Consider the following 21,121-nt stretch of genomic DNA (forward strand, 5'->3'; position numbering starts at 1 on the left):
TGCAGTGAGCCGTGTTCCTGCCACTCCACTCCAGCCTGGGTAACAAAGTGAGAGATCTTGTCTCAAAAGCAAAACAAAACTATAAAAATAGTAAAAAGATCAGCAATTGCCAGGGGTATGGTGGGAGGGAGATAGAGGGTTGAATAAAGCATGGGGGATATTTTTCAGGGTGATGAAACTATTCTGAATGATACTGTGATGGTAGGCACAGGACGCTATGCGTTTGTCAAAACCCAAAGAACTTTATAGCACAAAGAGTGGTCCAACGTATGCAAGTTTTTAAAAAATCATTTAGGAGGTAAGGTAATTTCAGCATAGACTGCAGACTGTGACAAAAGAATCTAACTGTATTACAAATGTATCAAAAGATCTCACTGAAGAGGGTGAGGGAAAAGGTGCTGACCTAAGTAACTTTTGGAATGAGTAAATTCCCTAAGACTAAAGGCAAAAAGGCACGCACGTAAGCACTGTACTCTAGTAGATAACATTTTTCCCCATCAGGATACAGGTTAACATTCTGATACTGCCGTACGTGTATACCAAAATTGAACAATTAACAGATATTGCTGGATGGTGGGAGCAGGTTTCTCACTGTTGGGTTGGGAATTTACAAATATACAAGCAGAGGTGGCAAGCATGATCCATGTGGTAATGGATTACAGTTGCAGACACAGAAATGAGCTCATGTTCACATAGAAATATAGATATGTGTCTATCTATCTACTTGTCAATCATCTGGCTTCCTATCTTGAGTGCCCTATTTTGCATATATACATATATACATATATACGTATATACATATATATACATATATACACACATATATACATATATATACACACACACATATATACATATATACACACACATATATATACATATATATACACACACATATATACATATATACACACACATATACATACATATATATATATACACACACATATATATATATGCAATTGTCAGGGGTATGGTGGGACATACCCCTGGTTACTGGTTAGTATGCCCACATATATTTCCTTGCTCTGTCAGCTGAGAGAGCCTAGAAACAATGACACCCCCGTAACAAAAGGGCAGATCTTGTGCCCAGAACTTGGTTTTTCATGCTATTCTTCAATTTAAGAAATCAGGACTCCTTGGAGAAATGGTTGATTCTAGGACTGGGGCAGGAAATACACAGGGGAACCTGGAGCATCTTGTAGTACCAGAAAGTAAGGAAGTGCTTTAAAAAGAATCCATATCACTGGGGGCATGTCAATGGGACATGGGGGCAAACTAAAAGAGCTCCCAATGGTCAAATCTGAAACAATTTAAGCAACACAATTAAGTAGTGTTGGATTATAACCCAAAGTATACTGTTATGAATGAACAATTGAATAAAAAATTAAATGGGGGAGATGAGACAAGTCTCTCATACAGATGAATTCCAAATAATTTATGAAGATACTCCACCTTCAAGTAGGTGGAGCCCAAGTCTCCACTCCTTAAGTGAGGGCTGCACTTAGTGACTTCCTTCCAAAGAGCACAGTACGCAAAGTGAGGAAAGAGTAACTTCACAGTGAAGACACCTGACAAACACGCCTCAGCCAGGTGATCAAGGTCAATACCAACAGCAGTAAGTCATGTGGGGAGCATGCACCCTCACACCAGTCCAGCCATGAGGAAAACACCAGACACAGCACAAGATAGGGACACCCTGCAGAATGCCTGACTAGTACTTCGCAGACTGTCAAGGTCAACAAAAACAAGGAAAGCCTGAGAAACCGTGACAGCCAACAGGAGCCGAAGGAGATGTGATGACTAAATGCAATGTGGCATCCAGAGTGGGATCTTGAAACAGAAAAGGGATGTGACATAAAAACTTAGAGCTAAAGAAACCTCCATAAAATATGGATGTTAGTCAATAATAATAAATGAATATTTGCTCATTAATGATAACAAATGTACCATACTAATGTAAGATGATACTGTTAGAGGGAACGGCGTTGGGTATATGGAAACACTACTATCTTTGCAATTTTTCTGTAAATCTGAAATTTTTTTAAAAAGTATACCTTAAAATAATAAAATAAAATAAACAATGGGTAAGAATACAAACAGGCAATTAAATCAAAGAAGAGGAAATACAAGTCAATAAACATTAAAAATATCCTTAACCCCTGAGGTCTTCATAGAAATGTGAATTAAAACAACAGCATACTCTTTTTTTCACATGTGAAATTAACATAGACTATAAACAGCTTCACTATTTCACTCTGGCTGGGAGGCTATTTTTGCAGTAAAGAGGACACACATTTCTTGCTGCTAAGAGTGTAAAAATTACTAAAATTTTGGAAAATAATCTGGCATTATCTACTAAAACACATATATAGAGAGATCTTTGAATGATGCATTCTACTGTAAGGAATCTTTCTGAAATAAGAGACCTGGTGAACACAAGCAAAAGAATGGGTTTGGAAGCTTTGTTTCAAGGGGTGGAAAATGGGAAACCATCCAAATATCTCCCAGTAAGGGAGCAGCTGAATCAATTCAGTTTACCCATCCTGTGGAATATTTGTCTTGTTATGATGGGTGAGATCCCTATGGATTGGTTTGGAGGGATTCCATAATACATTAAGAGGAAAAAGTTGCAGATTGATGTGTGTGATCCTGGTTCTGTAAAACAACAGCCACACAACACAAAAACACCCAGATTTGTATGTGTGAGGATGGTCACCGACAGACAGTCTGAGTCAAACTTTTGACATTGTTTACTTGTCAAAAGGAGTTATTAGGGGAGAGTGGACTGAACAATCACCTTTTTCCTTATATATCTGTTTTGTTTGTAACAAAATAAGGGTGTGCTACTTTTTAACTTTAAAAAACCGAATAAAAGGCTGGATGCCAAAAAAAAAAAGACAAAAAGTCTAGGGGTGTGGGCTTACACCCGTAATCCCAGCACTTTGGGAGGCAGAGTCAGGATGATCAAGAGCATCCTGGCCAACATGGTGAAACCCCTTCTCTAGTAAAAATAGAAAAATTAGCCAAGTGTGGTGGTATGCACCTGTAATCCCAGCTACTCAGGAGGCTGAGACACGAGAATCACTTGAACCCAGGAGGCAGAGGAGATTGTGCCACTACCCTCCAGCCTGGGCAAAGGAGTGAGGCTCTGTCTCAAAACAACAACAACAACAAATCTAATTAAGTTGAAATGAAAAAATTCAAAGGTCATGTGGTAGGCAGAATAATGTCCCTCTTTCCCAAGATGTCCCTGTCTTAACCCTTGGAACCAGCGGATATCTTATTTTACATGGCAATAAGTATTAAGTCAAATTTGCATGTGTGATCAAGTTGAAAATGTTTAAGATGGGAAGTTTATCCTGGATTATCCAGGTGGGCTCAACATTATCACCAGAGTCCTTAGAAGAGGGAGGCAGGAAGGTCACCTCCAGAGTAGAGAGGCAAGAACAAGCAGAGGTTAGAGGGGTGCCAGCCAAGGGGTCACGAGGAATATAGGTGGCCTCATGGAGCCAAAAGAGGCAAGAAAATGGATGCTCCCCTTGAGTCTGCGAAAGGAATTCAGTCCCATTGACACCTTGATTTTAGGACTTCCGACCTCCAGAATTGAAAGAAAATAATTTGTGTTGTTTTAAGCCACTAAGTTTGAGGTTACAGCAACATAGGAAACGAATACAGGGTCATATTTAAGACGTGATTTATCACTTCTGCTTTAGTATTTCTGAGTTCCTTGAAGGAAGATTTTTTGTTTGTTTTATGTTTTTTGGGTCTTTTTTGAGATGGAGTTTTGCTCTTGTTGCCCAGGCTGGAGTGCAATGGCGTGATCTTGGCTCACTGCAACCCCCACCTCCTGGGTTCAAGCGATTCTCCTGCCTCAGCCTCCTGAGTAGCTGGGATTACAGGCGTGCGCCACCAAGCTCAGCTGATTTTTGTGTTATTAGTAGAGATGGGGTTTCACCATGTTGGCCAGGCTGGTCTTGAACTCCTGACCTCAAGTAAGCCGCCCGCCTCGGCCTCTCAAAATGCTGAGATTATAGGCATGAGCCACCATGCCCAGCCGAAAGGAGATTTTTACAAAGTTAAATAAAAAAAAAAAAAAAAAAAAGGAGTCCAAGAATCTCAGATTTTAGTTGGGAAGGAGCCAGTCCTGTAGGAAAGACGTGTGAAGTAGGCCTTGAAAGACCATGAAACTTGTTGAGGGATGCCAGTGGTCCACAACCTGGCTATGCATCCAAATCAGCTGAGGACTACTGGAACCCTCCCCCACACCGAGCATTTCTCACGGGCCCCCAAGGGACAGGAGGATGCTCACCGCAGAGCTGTCACAGCTAGAGGAGAGCTAAAGGCCGCATGGGCAGACACCTCCAGGGTCATGGAAAGTAGGAAGTGAAGGACCCTGTGCAGAATTCATGCTTCAATCAAGATAGAATCTTCAAACACAGTGTGAGGGAGAACAGGTAAGAAACAATGAAACTTACAGAATGCACATTTAAAACGCAAACACCCAAACATTACATATTTATAAGAATTGATTCACATTTAAGAACATAATCCCAGGCCGGGTACGGGGGCTCACGCCTGTAATGCCAGCACTTTGGGAGGCCGAGGTGGGCAGATCACCTGAGGTCAGGAGTTTGAGACCAGCCTGACCAACATGGCGAAACCCCGTCTCTACTAAAAATACAAAAATTAGCTGGGCTTGGTGGCGCCTATAATCCCAGCTACTCGGGAGGCTGATGCAGGAGAATCGCTTGAACCCGGGAGGCGGATGTTGCAGTAAGCCGAGATTGCGCCACTGTACTCCAGCCTGGGTGACAGAACAAGACTCCATTTCAAAAAAACGAACATATCGCAAACCCATGGGGTACCCATAGCTGGGGGCTGGGAGTGGAAGGATGAAGAGGTCAAAAATCATACATAAAATAAAAAGATGGGCACTAGGAATGCACTGGTGATGGTAAGGTGCTATGTATTGACAGGTCTGATCAAGTCAATTCTGCATCTGGACTCTAAAAAGGAAGAAAAGATGCAGTTTAGAGAAGATCCAGCTCAGGGCCAGCCCCCAGTGATTTTTAGGTGATTCTGATGTGCGTCTAGGGCTGAGAGCTGGTGGTAGCCCATGCCTAAACAGGCAGGTCTGCAAATAACCCTCTAGAAAAAAAGGGGTTCTGGAAAAAGCAGGAAGTGAGAGGGGATGGACATGAATGCGCCCCCGAAATGGCAGCTCTTGTGTTAGAACAATGGTATTATGGGAATTATCTTCCTGTATCTTCCAGATTACTTTTAATGTCATTACATTGCTGATGTATTTTTTTTTAATGCCATTGTTGTTTTGTTCCTAAGTAGTTCAGAGTTTCTAGGGAGAATTAAGAGCCATAACGGAACTCAACAGCCACTTGAGAGTTTAAAAGCTCAGCCTGAATGGTAGCAGGTGCCAGATTCAGGGGAAAAAAAGTTACACTGCAGTTAAAACAAGAGTTAACGCTTTCCGTTAGGGAGAAGTCTTAATAGTTATACTTAAAACATTTATCCTTTTATGTTGCATTTCACAGCTTAAATACAGGAAGTGAGTTGAACTAATATTTGCTATCTAAATGACACGCTATGAAAAGTGAGCCCATTGAAAGGGGAGAGTTGGCCGAGTCTTCCCAGAAGCAGATGCAAGACAAGACAAAATAGGCAGGAAATTAGGAGAAACATCTGTGAGAGAAGCCTGGGAGGGAGCCAGAAGATACACTGAGAGAGCGTGGCTCCAGGCCAGATCTAATGCCTAAAGGACATCAGATCCGTGAAGGACAGAGGGAGAAAAGGCAGGCCCCGCAGCCTAGGGCAGGGTTGGCGCGGCTGTCAGGGAGTTCTCCAGCCAGACACCTGTCAGAGGGGGCCACGCCCCCAACAATAGACCGGCTCCCAAACCCCTCCCCTCCGAGCCCTGTCATTGGCCGGAAGTAGCCTATGGGAGGCATGGCGTCAGTGTGAACAGGCGAGGAATTTCGGCAGGGCAGCTGGGGCTGTGGGTCGATGCCGCTCCCTGCAGTTGGAGAAGAGGGATGCTTCCTTATGGCCGCCACAGTTTTGCCAAGTGTTTATAAACTAAGCCTAATGTCTGCTCCTGGATGACATCTCTCATGGAGTGGTGGTGGCGCTGGCTTTTTTTTGGGGGGGGGTGGCGGGGGGGGGGTTGGGGTTTTTGTTTGTTTGTTTGTTTTGAGACAAGGTCTCGTTCTGTCGTCCACACCTGGATTGCAGTGGCGTGATCATGGCTCACTGCAGCCTCGACCTCCTGGCCTCAAGAGGTCCTCTCTTCTCAGCCTCTCAAAGTGCTGGGATTACAGGCATAAGACGCCACACCCTAAGTGGCACTTCTTCATTGGGTGAGGACAGTAACTAACTGGAAGGAATTTTAAATTTTTCTAGGACTTGCCTAAAACTTTCCTGAAACCTCTTTCTTGTGATGGAAGAGACATGGAATTGGAGGACAAAGGTCATCACTTGAAAAGGTTTTCCACAGGTAATCATGACCAAGAACTAGCTCTATGCCAGGCCGAAACTGCAGTGTGGCATGCTTTCTCTTTTCTCATCCTTACAGTAGCCCTCAGAGGTTGATGCTATTATTATCCCTGGAACCGGATCAGTGAGATAGTCATTTGTGTTTGGCTCTCCCTGAATTTCATACCCCTCACCCTCTGCCTCCGGGGAGGTTTGTGTTGCTGAAGTAGAAAGCAGAAGCTGTCCTCATATACCTGCCCTTCTGGCTTTTTCAGAAGTATGAATTGCTCAAGGGGAAAAGGGTGGTGATGGAGAGGGACAAAGAGGATCCTGGGCCATAGAAAGGGGTAGAGGGAGATTCCTGAGGCTGGTGGCTTCCTCAAGTAGGTAGAGGACCTGACCCTATTCTTAACATGGTCCAGAGTATATAGCAGGACTGCAGAGGACCCTGGTTGCTCCTCCTGAATTGAAGATGATAGGCCTTTCCTCATCTGGGGCATTGTGTTGGCCTCCTGGGTACCATGCAACATTGAGGAGGCAGAGGGAGCACCAATAATGCTTGGAACTGACCTCCCACCAACTTGGAAGGGTGGAGGCTTGGAGAAAAAATTTGATTGGCATTTATGGAGTACAAGCCGCAGCCATTTCAAACTTGTTCTCTGTGTGTGTGGTGGGAAGTCCAATTTCAGGCATTTGTCAGGGCATGCTCTTCTTAGGGTTGTTTAAGGTCTTGGGGTAAGAAGTCTTTTGGCCTGCACCCACTGTGTGCAGCTCTGCCCTCATCTACCCATCTCTGGCTATGGAGCTACATGCAGTGGGTCACCCTTGTCTGGTGTCCTGTCCAGGCCAGTGAGGCTCTTCAGAGGGTGGGCTGCTCCATGATTGGCATCTGCTCCCTCTATGCCTACTCATCAGGCATTTCATACGGCTTCTCAAGCCTCAAACCTACAAACCTGGATTTATTAGGAAAATAACATCTGTTGCACCAATCAAATCCCAAATTTCCCATGGCTTGAAAAATAAATGTTTGATTCTTGCTCACATAAAAAGTCCAGCACAGGTATTCTTGGTTGGCAGGTGGCTTTCAGGGGCCCAGGGGCCTTTTATTTTGTGGCCCCTTCCTCCAAGATCCTTGAATTCTCTGTACCCAGCAGTTTGGTATAATAAAGAGAAGACAGAGAAAGGCATATCTGCTTCTTACTTCCCTAGCCAGGAAATGCCACAAATTGCTCTACTCCCAGTCTGTGGGCAAGAACTAGTCACATGGTCCCACCTCAACATTGGGGAGTGTGGGAAACATAGTTCCCGGCTGGGCAGCTCTGTAATGTACGAAGGGAATGTGAGGGAACAGGAGTCTTTGCTGTCCTACTGGCCATCTTTGTCAGTCCCTCCATGATCCCCAGTTCTAGCCAAAGACCACACTTCACACTTTACTAGAAGGTAGAACCACTGAGACATTTTCTTATCTTCTTGCCACCAAATCCACCAGGATATGTACCCACATTCTCTGTCTTCTCTCCTGTCACAAAAAAATGCCATAGTTGCTAAGTACCCCTGAAGTGGAGTGCGGGGCCACTGTGGTAGGCAGCTCCTGAGGTAGCTCCCAGTGCTCCTCCCCTCCTGGTATTCATGCATTTGTGTGATTTCCTGCCCTTGAGTATGGGCTGGGTTCATGACTCACTTCTTTTTTTTTTTTTTTTTGAGACGGAGTCTCGCTCTGTCATCCAGGCTGGAGTGCAGCGGCACTATCTTGACTCACTGCAACCTCCACCTCCCGGGTTCAAGCGATTCTCCTGCCTCAGCCTCCCAAGTAGCTGGGACTACAGGCACCCACCACCACGCCCGGCTAATTTTTGTATTTTTAGTAGAGATGGGGTTTCGCCATATTGGCCAGGCTGGTCTCGAACTCCTGACCTTGTGATCCACCTACGTAGGCCTCCCAAAATGCTGTGATTACAGGTATGAGCCACCTCGCTGGCCTGACTCACTTCTAATAAACAGCATATTGCAAAAGTGATGGATGCCACTATGAGATTAGGTTATAAAAAGACTGTGCTTCTGTTAGGACCCCCCTCGCCTCACTCCTCACTCTCCCCAAGAGCAGCTGGCTGCCATGCTGTGAACTGCCCTATGGCGATGCCCACACGGCAAAGGGCTGATGTCTCCAGCCAACAATCAGTGAGGACCCGAGGCCTGCCCACAGCCACGAGAGAGAGCTTGGAAGCAGATCCTTTCCCCGTGGAGCCTTGAGATGATTGCAGCTTAGGAGACATTGTGATTGCAGCTTTGGGAGACAGCCTGAGCCCAAGGTGCCCAGATCAGCTGTGCCTGGATTGCTTTGCTGCCCCACAGTGTATTCCTTTGCTAGGGCTGCCGTAACAAAATACCACAGACTTGGTGGCTTAAACAACAGACTTTTCTTTCCTTTTCTTTTCTTTTTTTGAGACAGTCTCACTCTGTCACCCAGGCTAGAGTGAAGTGGTGTGATCTTGGCTCACTACAACCTCTGCCTCCCGGGTTCAAGCAATTCTCCTGCCTCAACCTCCCAGGTAGCTAGGACTACAGGTGCACGCCACCATGCCCAGCTAATTTTTTGTATTTTTAGTAGAGATGGGGTTTCACCATGTTGGCCAGGCTGATCTCAAACTCCTATTCTGAAGCAATTCCACCTGCCTTGGCCTCCCAAAGTGCCAGACCTTTATTTTCTCACAGTACTTTTTTTTTTTTTTTTTTTTTTTTGAGATGGAGTCTCACTCTGTCGCCCAGGCTGGAGTGCAGTGGCGTGATCTTGGCTCACTGCAACCTCTGCCTCCCGGGTTCAAGCAATTCTCTGCCTCAGCCTCCAGTGTAGCTGGGATTACAAGCGCCCACCACCACACCTGGCTAATTTTTGTATTTTTAGTAGAGACGGGGTTTCACCATCTTGGCCAGGCCGGTCTTGAACTCCTGACCCCGTGATCCACCCGCCTTGGCCTCCCAAAGTGCTGGGATTACAGGCATGAGCCACCGCGCCCAGCTATTTTCTCACAGTTCTGTAGGCTGGGTTCCAAGATCAAGGTGTCAGGGAGTTTGGTGTCTCCTGGGGCCTCTCTGCTTGGCTGGCGGGTGGCTGTCTTCTTGGTGTGTCCTCATGTGGGCTTTTCTCCATGCGCATTCCTGATGTCTCTTTATCTTCTTATAAGGACACCAGTCCTATTGGATTAGAGGCCTACCCTTATGACCTGATTTAACCTTAATCACCTCTTTCAAGGCGGAATCCCCAAATACAATCACTTTCTAAGGTTCTGGAGGGTTAGGGCTTTAGTATAGGAATTTGGGAGGGGGCACAATTCAGTTCATAGCACACAGGAACTGAGAGATAATACAAGTTTGCCATTTTTATGTTAATTTTTTTTTTTTTTTTAAGAGACAGGGTCTGGTATGTTGCCCAGGCTAGCCTCAAAACCCTGGGCTCAAGTGATCCTCCCACCTCAGCTTCCCAAATAGCTGGCACTTCAGGCAGGCGCCACCATACCCAGCTGTAAATGTTTGTTGTTTTAAGCACTGAGACTGGGGTAGTTTGGTACACAGCAATCAATAACCAAAACAAGCACCTAGGCAAGACTCTGAGAGGCTGTGAAATCGTCTCATCCTCTATGGCTGGGGCATGAGAAGGCTATGGCTTCCCTGGGCCATAGAAGCAGCCAGCAGTAAGGATTTCTTTGAAAAGAGATGTGGGTCTGCTGAGCTAGGCTACTCCTGCCTCACCTCACCCATCCCACACCCCACTGGGCTGGAAGGAGTGCTTCTACATCACCTCAACTAGCGCAGGAAGCATTGAGAGAACACATAGAGCATCTGAAGTGTGTTCCCTGAGGTTTGGAGGAACAGGGCTGGTACCCGTCTCCCCGGGAAACTCTAAAAGGGAGAGGCTCTGCCTCACGGTAACTCCATCAGGCAGCAGAGCCTGATGAGAGTGAGAGGGCAAGGGGCAAGCCTGTTTCCCAGGATCCAGGTGGACACTGGCAGGAGGAGGCTGGATTTGGGGGCCCTTGAAAGGGACATGGGTGAAAGAGCTTTCTGGAGCTGTTTGACCCAGCAAAGAGGGACACTCAAGTGTTTCTCCCACCTCAACCTCCCAAGTAGCTGGGACTACAGGCACGTGCCACCACGCCCACTAACTGTTGTATTTTTTTTGTAGAGATGAGGTCTCGCTATGCTACCCAGGTTGGTCTTGAACTTCTCGGTTCAAACGATCCTCCAACCTCACCTCCCAAAATGTTGGGTTTACAGGCGTGAGCCACCACCCCCCAGTCAATATCACTATCTTTTTTATATTTATGTATTTTTTACAACTTTTTAAATAAAATATTATATAATATGTAAAAATATTTTTCTATCTTACCCCTTCAAGATGCAGGCGGGCTGCTGGCTGGCCTGGGCTTCCGGACGTCAGCCTTACTTGCCCTTTGCCTTTTGGTGACTCTGTCTTCTTAGGGAGCAGCACGGCCTGGATGTTAACTATCACCACCTTGCACAAGATTCTATTTTATTCCATTGTATGCAGAGCTATGTAAGTTGAGTTTCTTGTGTGTGACTGTAAGGCTCTGGCTCTGGGAGAGTGAGGCAGAGCTTTAGACCTGACTGTGCATCACACTCCTGGGGGGCTTGTGGAAATGCAGATCCTCACTCAACAGGGGTGGGTGAGCCTAAGAGTCTCCATTTCTTTGCTGTTTTTATTTTGAGATAGGGTCTTGCTATGTCACCCAGACTGGTCTTGAACTCTAGGCTCAAGCCATCCTTCTGCCTCAGCCTCCCCAGTAGCTGGGACTACGGGTACATGCCGCCGCACCTGGCATCTCTATTCCGACAAGTGATGCAATGCTGCTGGTCCATGGCTCACACTTGACTTGCATGATTATGAGCAAGAAACTGGGGGCCAATGCCCGGCGATGGGAGGATCTGAAGCACTCACCCAAATGGTTCTTGGAGAATCAGGGATGGTGCATCTGCCCCATGCCAAGTAAGGACTGTGGGGATTCAAGGAATGCCTTTCCTGCCCGTCAGCCACCTCCCTTCCACCTGCACAGCCCCAAGCCAGCAGCTAGTGGATGGGAGAGGGGAGCAAAGGGAGAGAGAGAGAGAGAGAGAGGTAGCCACATTTCCTCTTTCACTGTGTACAAGGCCGGTCCAAGCTGAGGAGGGAAGAGCTTTCAAATTGAACCAGGATTCGGGATTTCCTTGTCAGTCTGGACTGGACTTTTTTGGTTGTTTGTTTGTTTTTACCCAAAATAAGCTGAAAAGTTGTAGAATTTGCCCTAGACCTCATACGGACAAGGCTGGGCGTGGTGGCTCACGCCTGTAATCCCAGCACTTTGGGAGGCCGAGGTGAGTGGATCACCTGAGGTCAGGAGTTCAAGACCAGTCTGGCCAACATGTAAAACCCTGTCTCTACTAAAAATACAAAATTAGCCGGGCATGGTGGTGTCACTTAGAACCCGGGAGGCGGGGCCGGGCATGGTGACTCATGCCTGTAATCCCAGCACTTTGGGAGGCCAAGGTGGGCAGATCATGAGGTCAGGAGATCAAGACCATCCTGGCTAACACGGTGAAACCCCATCTCTACTAAAAATACAAAAAATTAGCCGGGCGTGGTGGTGGGCGCCTGTAGTCCCAGCTACTCGGGAGGCTGAGGCAGGAGAATGGCATGAATCTGGGAGGCAGAGCTTGCAGTAAGCTGAGATTGCGCCACTGCACTCCAGCCTGGGTGACACGGCAAGACTCCGTCTCAAAAAAAAAAAAAAAATAGAACCTGGGAGGCGGAGGTTGCAGTGAGCCAAGATTGCACCACTACACTCCAGCCTGGGCGACAGAGTGAGACTATGTCTCAAAAAAAAAAAAAAAGAAAGAAAGAAAGAAAGAAAGATCTCACCTAGCCAGAGAGGAAGCAGCCCACACCATGGGTGAAGAGGCAGTGGGGAGGAAGAAAAAGCTGGCTTCCTGCAAGCCCCTGCATTCCACTGGCTTCACGTGAAGGGGCCCCTGATGCCCTCAGCCTTGCCAAGGCCTCTGTTCTGTCTCCTCTGCTTCTCCCAGAGCTACAGGCCCTAAGACTGCCCTCCCTCTCCTCTCTCATCATTTTCGCTCTCTCTCTCTGTTAGATCCTTCCCAGCAGCATGAAAACCCGATGCTTCCTTCCTTTACCAAGCAAAATCAAAACAAGACAAATCCTTCCTCAACCCCTTGCTGCATCCAGCCACAGTTCTCAGTAAAACTCCACAGGAAGTCCCCACATGCTCCAGTTCTTTGCTTCTCATTCACTTAAAAATACATATATATTTAAAATTGGGAAATATGTTTATAAAAGGGGGCTAAAAAAAGATTTTCTTGCTGCTTGGATGAATAACAAACATCTCTGAGGCTTCCTTTTCTTAACTATAGCAAAGGATGTAGCCTTGCTGTTTTGAGAGCATGAAATAAAATAATTCTGTCAACCTCCACAGACAAAAGTAGCCATGTACTCAATCATACCTACGATGATATTCCATATCCTGCTAAGTCCCTGGATCACCTTCTCCTCCCTCCCTGCTCCCACCCTGTCTCAGCTCCTTGTAGGCTTCAATCTCTGGGACTGGGCCTGAGCTAAGAATTGCAAAGTAAAAATGTTATTGAGCAAATGGGCTTGCTGCCCGATGCTCATGGTAGCCAGTACTGTGGCCACGGCTTTTAAGAAAAGAAAGGCTTTATCGTGTAGCCAGGCAGCAAAGAGATAGGCTCAAGTCTGTCTCCTTGATTTGGGGTCTGGGGCAAGTTTTAAGGGGTCGGAGGGCAAAGGAAAAGATTCGGGAATGATGGCTTGGCGGGATCTGATTGGAGGGCTTCAGATTGGCCCATTTACGGTTAAGGTATGTTAGGGTGGATTATAGTCCTGGATCTTCCTTCCAACGGACCCCTTGCTTCTGAAAGAGTTCCTGTGGTCAAGTTCCACTCATGTCCCAGTCTTCTTGGTTCCACAGGCAGGAGTCCTGGGTTCCAGGTGTCATTAGTGGTCAAAGCTTTTTCTTTTGTGCATGCCTGAGCTGCATGACTTGCAGTCTTGGCTCTGTTATGCCTACAAGGTAACTTGACATTCTGTTATCAACAGAGCAGGCCCAATTTGGGCTGGTCCTGCGGTTACAAAATCGCAGTCAAAAGGGCAGTAATGATCCCATAGACCATGAATTCTATCCACCAGCCCGCAGTGCAGTCACAGGGCTCTGGTGATTTCTAGATCTTTCTCCCTGATTCCATATGGTCACACCCTCTTCTCTCAGACTCTGCAGGTTCTGAGGGCCTTTGATGTGCTGGCCAGGTGCTGTGGGGTTTTAGAGACTTACCCAACACCTTCCTGCCCTCAGGAGTTCACCAGAGGGGAGAGCAACGCAATCCGGACTTCACCCGGGAATAGTTGTGTGGCTTTGGCTGAGATGTTTCTCCTCCCTGAGTGCCCATTTCTTCATCTACAAAATAGGGAGAATAATAAATACCTTGCAGGACTGTTGTGAAAATGTCACGGTGAAACCTAGCTACTGGGATTCACACAACGCATAAATTGTTTTGTTTTGCCTGTTGATTAAAAATGGATCAACGTCATAAAAAGAAATGGAATTTACTTCTCTCTAAAGACACGTAAACACGTTGGAGATGAAAAATAATGTATAGGAACACATAGTAACAGCAGAGAGGCTGGCAGGAAAGCAGTTGGGGGATGCTTCAGTTCTGTTGATAAGTAAACCCCAACTTGCCATGCTAAAGCTGAAAGGTTACGTCAACCTTTCGGCTTTGGTGCCACCGCTAGGGAGCGTCAGTTTGCATGACTCCAGCTTGACTGCAGAGTGATTCTGCTTTCCCTGCAGAAGGGCAGAGACAACATAGATAATTGTCAAGAACTAAGCTCAGGCAGGAATTGCGTTTTCATTTTCATTTCATTTCTAAATTTAGTTCTTAATCCATGTGACAAATATAATAAAAGAGACTGCTGAGTGCCAAGGGAGCGAGAGAAACCTGCATTTTGGTCTTTGTAAAATACCTCCTCGAGAACAAACAGTATTACATCACAATGTTAATTAGATTGCCGGGGCTCTGGAGACCACATTATTAGAGGAATTTATTAATATAAGTCTCACGATAATAAGGGGACACCGAATATCTTGCTTTGAGAGGTTTCTTGTTTGATTTCCTGGGGGATTTCTTTTGATTCATATCTATCTGGAAATGCACGTAAAACATGAAAATATAGTTTGTGTTAATTTCTCTCTGAAATGTTTTCTGTTTTGTTTTTGCTGCTGCGGGGATGGGGAGCAGTGAGCTCCCTCGGAGCTGTACTTCTCACACACTTTATTCAGGATTAAAAGGAGGGTGTTCGCTACCCTCTAGTGGCGGTCTCTGGTCTCCTTGCCAGGTAGAAACTGCTGGGCCAACACCACACAGAACAGGCATCCACCCGCCTCCAGGGTCAGCAGAAGAGGCGAGAAGTCTCCAGGCCAGGCAGGAGAGGGAGACAGGAAAATTACTTCCCATGGGGCAGTTCCTTCTGCTCCCCAACCCCACTCCCAGGCAGGAGAACAGGCAGGTTACCAGCAGCTGCAGGAGACCGCCTGACTCCAGGCAGCACCCAAGAGGCCCCAGCGGGGATGGTAGGAGGGCTGGCCCCTCAAGGGAAGCTAATGTGGAAACCACTCTTGCCTTGTGCATGGGTACTGAGAAAGGAAGGAAGGGGGCCTGCGGCCCAAGGGTGCCCCTCACCTTGCTGTACCAACATGGGCATGCCATGAGGGCTGAATGTCCTCGGTGGTCTCATGTCCCATGTTCACTGTGCCACCCAGATGGGTTGCTGACAAGCCCTGCATGTGCAAGTCTATGTCTGCGGCCTATCATGGAGGGAGTAGGAAGGGTTGGGGAAGACTCTAGGTAGAGGGGGTGCTCCCTCTTGTGGGAGTGTCCCCAGGGACCCTGCATCCTGCCACAGACCTCCACCCCCTTTCAGGGAAACGGCTTTGGTTATCTGTGACTATACTTGTTATGATTTTTCTTAAAGAGAGAGGTGTTTATTCCATGATCAGTACAGACCAAATGCATAGGCACGGTAGGAAAGTCAAACCAGTCAGTGACTCCAGAGTTTGCCCAACCCTGATGCACCAGGGTCGTGATGTAGTGTGGGTTCTCATGGCATGTATAACCTCACCAACTTGGCATGATTTGAATGTAGAGAAGGGCAGTGCTGCCAGGCATGGTGGCACATGCCTGTAGTCCCAGCTACTTGGGATGGGAGGCAGAGATGGGAAGATCTCTTGAGATCAGGAGTTCGAGATCAGCCTGGGTGACATAGGGATATACTGTCTCTAAAAACTAAAAAAAAATTTAAAAATTAAGGAAAAAAGAGAGAGAAAGTCAGTGTTGCCTCCCAACTCTTTAAGGAACATTTTTTGCCTTCGGGGAGGAAGACACTGAAGTGCACAGCCCCCCAGTGAGCTCTGCCAGGACACCAAGGAAGCAGGAGGAGGAGAGCCCAGGCCTGGGGTTTGGAGGCTCTAGCTCAGCACTGTGAAATAGAATTTTCTGCCATGGTAGAAATGTCCTATATCTGCACATCCAACACAGTAGTCATTTATGGCTATTGAACACTTCTTGAGACTCTGGAGGTCCATGGATGCCTGTCCTACATGGTTGTTGGCTAGTACAGCTAAGAAACTGAATTTTAAATTATGTTAAGTTGCATTAATTTGAATTTAAAAGGCTACACGTAACCAGTGGCTATGGTACTGGACAGTGCAGTTCTAGAGACAATGTGAGAGGGAGACCTTTGTAACCCTAGAGCTGTGTACAAGGGTAGTCTCAGAATGAGACCCATCAGCAACATTTTAAGGGTAAAATTGGTGATTAATGGTGCAAGTTTGCTAGTGAAGGTGTAGGCATCAGATGAGGTGCACACATTCATTTATCCACCATCCAAAAAATCTCTTCCCCCCACCTTGGCACAATGTTCAATTAGGATTTATTGGGTCACTTGGTTGGCCTCCCAGCTAGACAGATTCTGAGGCTGAGACCCTGCCCCATTCATCTTGGTATTCTTAGCACCACACACTGTTACCTGATGTGTTGTAGAATCTCAAAAGTTGTTGAATGCAGTCATTCACTGAATGAATGGAGCTGGGCCAGGCCTTTGGGGAGACGCACAGATCAATTAGACATAGATCCTGCCCCCAATGACCTATGGTTCGATCATAATACTTAAAATACTAGACAAGAAGACTCGAGTGAAGGTACTGCATTGCGCTGGACACATAGTAGGCCCACAATAAATGTTAATTCCTTTCCTCCCTTCCTCTCTTACACTCCCTCTAGGACTCACCCTCCAAAAATTTCTATAAAAGGGATAAAATGCTCAAGGGTTTAGAGGAAGCTAAGGTTAATTTTGTCTGGAGAACCAACGAGGGCTTCCTGGAGGAGGTAGCATTGGATCTAGCTCATCCAGATCTCTGAGCAGCATGAACAAAGACATAGAGGGATGGGGATAAGTTCAATTTAATTTGAGGAAGGGTATATGAAGAGAAGAAGTACAAACCAGGGTAGGAAAATCCTTTGATTCTTAGGCTACTGAAGGCTCTTGAGCATGGTATTATAAATCTGGATTTTATTACCAGACAGACAGACAGACATCCCTGTGCTCTCTGCAGACTCAGTTATCTAACTACTGGCTATGTGATGACCCAAGCACATGACTTCACTCCTCTGAGCCTCACTTTCTTCGTCTGTAAAATGGAAATGATACTACTTAATCATTTAAAATACAAACAAGAATGCATAGTACCTATACACTGTTCTCATGGTTTTCCACGTGGTAAGCTTTTTTATATTATCACATACAAGGTTGACCTTGTATTTATTTTATGGTGTTATCCTAATTTAATTAACCACTCCTCTATTCATGGACATTCAAATTGCTTCTAATCATTGCAAAAAATTGTACATATATCTACAGAATAAATTCCTAAAGTGGCATTGCTAAACCAAAGGGTATATGGGATTTAGATTTTTTTTTTTTTTTTTTTAGGCAGAGTCTGACTCTGTTGCCTGGGCTGTAGTGCAGTGGAGTGATCATAGCTCACTGCAGCCTCAACTTCCCGAGCTCCAGTGACCCTCCCACCTCAGCATCCCAAGTAGCTGGGTCTACAGGTACGTGACACCACACCCAGCTAATTTTTGTATTTTTAGTAGAGACAAGGTATTGCCATGCTGCCCAGGCTGGTCTTGAACTCCTGGGCTCAAGCGATCTGCCCACCTCAGCCTCCCGAAGTGCTGGGATTACAGGCATGAGCCACCTGCACCTGGCCTGAAATTTAGATTTTGACAGAATTACCAAATTGCTCCTGTGAATTTCCCTCCCCTCTGCCCCTCACTACTGCTCTAGGACCCTTATCTTTTCTCATCCTCTTCATTCCTTCCCTCCAAAACCCTCCTGTACTGTGTTAGGAGAACTGTACAGCACAATGACCCCTGTTTATTGGTTCCTGAGCCACTAGGGACAGTTATGAGCTGCCCAACTGACCGAAGCGCCCTTGGCCAGAAGAGAGATGTCTGTCCCAGAAAAGCTGCCTACTAATCAGGAACGCTGACAATGAGCTGTTACATAAACAAGGAATCAACTTTTATTGTGTTTGCTGAAAGGTTGTGGTTGATTTGTAACAGCAGCTAGCTAGCATTAACCTAAGTAGGGTCACAAGCTGCATAACAACGTTTTGGTCAACGAGGGAACCACGTAGATGACGGTGGTCCCATAAGATTATAGTACCATGTTTTATTGTGCCTTTTCTATGTTTAGACATGCTTAGATACACAAATGCTTACCACTGTGTTACGTTTGCCTACAGTATTCAGTACAGTAACATGCTGCACAGGCTGTAGCCTAGGAGCAGTAGGCTCTGCCATCTAGCCTGGGTGTGTAGTAGGCAACACCATCTAGATTTGTGTAACTACACTCTGTGATGTTTGCACAACAATGAAATTGCCTAATGACCCATTTCTCGGAACCTGTCCCATTGTTAAGTGACGAATAACTGTACTACAATTGTTCCGCAAGGATGGATCACACAGAGGGAACCAGATTAAGGATAGTTCATCTCTGAGATCATTTCCTTTGTCCCTGGGTCCTAGAAGCAGTGAGTCCTCCCTCTCAACTCGGTAGCCCCAGGCCCTTCGTCCCTTCCTCCCCCTTCCCTTCTTCCTCTCCTTTTTCCTAGCTCTAGTCTTAACCACTCTTTGAGAGCTGAGAAGCTCGCGTGCCAAGCATGCATCTGAATATATTCTGTCTCATGCTCAGGCCAGAGGTTGGTAAAAAAAATCTCGATTCCTCCTTTGGGTAGACTAGAGGAAAAGATAAGGGTCCTAGAGCAGTAGTGAGAGGCAGAGGGGAGGGAAATTCACAGGAAATGCTCTGAAGTGGACCCTTCCACCTGCACAGTCCTGACTGGGCCTGCTGCAGGCTCTGTGGGCTCTACGTGACTAATTCCCCACCAGTCCCTCCAGGCCGGACACAGACCCAGCAGGGAGTCTGTCCTGGCTTGATTATGATATCCAGCTTTTGTTACTGTTTTTTCTATATCTTATCAGTGGGGAAAAGGGTACCGGCTTTAGGCATGTGTCCAAAGATAAGAGCCAGGCCTCACAGCAGTTCTCTTTGGCCCAACACACATAAGTTATACTTTGAGAGGTCAAATTTAACAAGAGAAAGGTGAGGTTGCCTTATAGATGGTGGGTGGCAGTAGCAGGGGCAATGGAGAAAGATGATGGGAAGGTTATCAGCAAGGGCAAGACCCCAGAGGCCATTGGGAAGGGGCTGTCTCAGTAGAAAATTTAAAAATGCCTCGATTTCCTAAAAAGTAAGAACAAGGGTTGAAATTAGTTAGACTGTTTGCTTTCTTTTTGTTTTTTAGAGATGGGGTCTTGCTATCTTGACCAGGCTGGCCTGGAACTCCTGAGTAGCTGAGACAACGGGTGAGGGCTGCCACATCCGGCTTTTAAGATTGCTTGCTTTCTGATAACGGTGCCCCCTGTCCTTCCAGATGACAGGAGCTATTCTGTGCTGAACACTCATTGACCTTGTTGAGCAACAACTAGAAAGTGTTTTTGCCCCAAATTCTTTCTATTTTAAAACTGATTACAGCCAGGCATGGTGGCTCATGTCTCTGTAATCTCAGCACTTTGGGAGGCTGAGGCGGGTGCATCAGCTGAGCTCAGAGGTTTGAGACCAGCCTGGGCAACGTCGTGAAACCCTATCTGTACCAAAATACAAAAATTAGCTGGGCATGGTGGCACATGCCTGTGGTCCCAGCTACTCAGGAGGCCGAGGTGGGAGGATCGCTTGAGTCCGCAGAAGTCGATGCTGCAGTGAGCTGTGATTACGCCACTGCACTCCAGTACGCGCGACAAAACAAGACCCTGTCTCAAAAAAAATTTTTTTTAAATAAATAAATAAACTGATTACTGTCACTCCCTAAGCACTGCCCATGACACTGCAAGGATGAAAGTCCACTTGTACCTTCCCACTTCTGGCTAACTGACTTTTTCTCTACAACTCAGCTTGGGTGTCATCTCTCCCAGGAAACCTTCTCAGATTCCCAGGTCGGGTCTCAACTCCCATCTCTGTGCTCTTGGCTGTCTGCATGTACTTTTCACATACCCTCCCCCTCTGCTCCTCCAAGGCCCTCTGGTCAGGTGGTAAGCCTCTCGAAGGCAGAGATTGTTCCTTACCCAACTCTGTACCCCGCCTCATCTCAGTGCCTGGCAAAAAGCAAGTGCTCAGTGTGTTCAACTAAATTCAACCTTTTTAGCTAACGTGGAATACTTTTTAATAGATGGTGCTAGAAAAACAAGTATTACATGATATGAATGGAATCTCAGGACTTTAACATTGTGTGGACCTTACCCGCCATAATGGGAAACTGAGGCCCTGGAGATGAAATGGCATGCCCAGAGCGCAGTGGTGTGTCAGAAGTCAGGCCAAGCTGTGAGCACCTTTGCTGGTGGAACAACGCTTGTTAGTGACAACACAAACCATCTGGACTTAGGTTTGTCGGTATATAAAACAGCTGGAAACATGCTCATCAGCCACTGTGGTCTTTGTCCCTCAAAATCTAAAAAATTCATTGTCTCTGGATTTTCTGTCTTTTTCATTTCTACTACTTATCTGTCTTTTTGAAATTTGCCTTTTATTAAATTTTGATTATAAAAGTATATATGTTTATTATAAAGATTCTGGAATATGCTGAAAAGGAAAAGAAAGAATTTTTTTTTTTTTTTTGAGACAGGGTCTCACTCTGTTGCCCAGGCTGGAGTACAATGGTGAGATCACTGCTCACTGTAGTGATCTGGAGGTTGAGGAGCCACAGCTGCCCACCTCAGCCTCCCAAGTAGCTAGGACTACAGGTGCAAGCCACCACACCCTCACTCATTTTTGTATTTTTTGTAGAAAGAGGGTCTTGTCATGTTGCCCAGGCTGGCCTTGAAGTCCTGGACTCAAGCAATTCACCTGCCTCGGCCTCCCAAACTGCTGGGACTACAGGCATGAGCCACTATGCCTGGCCTGAGAAAATTTGAAATACTTGAGTTCCACCAA

General features: G+C 46.3%; 1 long non-coding RNA gene across 1 annotated transcript; it reads left to right on the plus strand.

The window, feature by feature from the left end:
• Positions 1 to 4,206: 4,206 nt before the first annotated feature.
• On the plus strand, positions 4,207 to 20,661 carry LOC129047498 (uncharacterized). Its single transcript, XR_008509216.2, has 4 exons — positions 4,207 to 4,457; positions 6,418 to 6,511; positions 17,561 to 17,682; positions 20,361 to 20,661. It is a non-coding gene; the product is annotated as an uncharacterized LOC129047498 (long non-coding RNA).
• Positions 20,662 to 21,121: the final 460 nt, after the last annotated feature.

This window comes from Pongo abelii, chromosome 7, assembly GCF_028885655.2.
Source record: "Pongo abelii isolate AG06213 chromosome 7, NHGRI_mPonAbe1-v2.0_pri, whole genome shotgun sequence".
Lineage (NCBI taxonomy): Eukaryota > Metazoa > Chordata > Mammalia > Primates > Hominidae > Pongo > Pongo abelii.